The sequence below is a fragment of the Egretta garzetta genome, unplaced genomic scaffold (genome assembly GCF_000687185.1).
Source record: "Egretta garzetta isolate BGI_Z169 unplaced genomic scaffold, ASM68718v1 scaffold598, whole genome shotgun sequence".
Taxonomy (NCBI): Eukaryota; Metazoa; Chordata; class Aves; order Pelecaniformes; family Ardeidae; genus Egretta; species Egretta garzetta.
The window spans coordinates 287,078-288,777 of NW_009260621.1; positions in this window are offsets into that span (position 1 = coordinate 287,078).

Genomic DNA, 1,700 nt, shown 5'->3' on the forward strand with positions numbered 1-1,700 from the left:
TTGTTAGTCTGGGAGAGGAGATTTGAGAGCTGATGTGCTTAATGAACTAAAGCCACCGCTCAGCTGCTGCACAGGGACTTGTGCAGCCCAGGAACCTCTATGGTGGTGGTCCTTAGCTCATGGCCTCGCTATGGGGGAGTGAAGCCCACCTCTTCCCAAGGTTAAGGATGCTGAGCTGGGTGCTGACGGCTTTGCTGTGCAGCACAGCTGAAAAACAGGTTCCTAAATGTGCCATGAGAGCCTAAAGCTGGGCTTTAGGGCTGGTTGGGGACTCAGCAGCTGGGCATCCAGGGTCACCCAGCACCCATCCCCTGTGCTTTGCTGCCCGCAGGCTCTGCTAGCAGCAAGGGGGTGCAAAGCAAGAGAGGACAAAAGGCAAGGCAGTGCTGGGAGAGCATTTCCAAAACTTCCCCAGACTACTTCTGCTTCTTGATTTGTTTTTAATTCATCTTACTGATTCTCTAAGCTGCCTTAAAATGGGTTGTTTCAAAATCTGTGCTTCATCTTTGGCTTTCCATGCCCATGCCCTGTCTCAGGAGTTCTGCAATGAAAATCCAGCTCTTCCCAGTTTGAGGTGGAAGAAAAGCCTCATCTCCTGCTTTGCAGCAGGGTTAAAAGGAGATAAAGGCTATTTGGGCAGGTCTGTGCCTGGAAAGCCCCACACCCTGCCAGTGAAGGAGCTGTTCCCCGGGCAGCAATGGAGACAGGATGGGCAGCTGGAAGCAGGAGCATCCCCAGCCCGGGGCTTTGGGGGATGAGCAATGGCGTGGCTCACCTCAAAAGGAGCTGGAGCCGGGGGCGGGGGGGGGGCGGGCTCTTGCGCATCTGCCTTCGGGTTAGATGCTTCTTTTGCATCTAAAAAAGGATTCAAGGAATTTGGTCTCCATGGGAGGGAGGTATGGACTGGATGGGGAGGATGCCAGCAATTATGCTGGTGCTGAGCACGTCTCCTTCACTGTGATAACCTAATCAAGTTGATGAGCCCTTAAAATAAGGACTTTAGCCCAGGGTAAAATAACGGGATTTTTGTCTTTTAACTGCGGGCTGGATAAAGACGAATCGCCGCAAGGTCCCTGGCAAGAGCCAGGGAGCACCTTTTCAGAGCAGCCGTGCGCGGGCTGGGCTGGGCCTTTCTCCCTTTGACTTGGACAGCAAGGTGTGATAATCCCTTAAGCATGTAATTACAGCTGGCAGGGCCAGAGCAAACCATCTTCTGCCCCGTTTGCATCAGCCTGGACCCACGGAGGAAGCACAGCAGCAATCCCACAAGGGTCACGTCCCACGGGCTCTGTCCCCCGCAGCCAGGCCATCTTGGGGAGCCCCGTAGCTCCCCCAGAGCTGTGCCCCAGGCGGAGGCCCCTGCCCTCCCCTGCCTCAGCAAAGCTTGGCTCTGGCAGGCTTGTTTTTCTAGCAGGGCAAGTCCGCCTAAAATACATAGGTGGGGCCCAGCACGGCTAATGGCCTTCCTGGGGATGGAGCCAGCAACCGGCTCTCAACAGCGATGGGCACCCCAGGGCCAGGGGGGCCCCTCTGGCCTCGGGGGCTGGGGAGGGAGCGGAGGGCTGGAGTGCAGGGCCACGTCCACCCCTGCCGTGCCTGGCTCTGCCCTGGGGCGCTGGGCAACGGGCACCTTCCATCCGGAAGCCAGTGACGTGGGTGCGTGCGTGAGCCATGGCACGGCCGGGCTGCCGGGGAGGCTG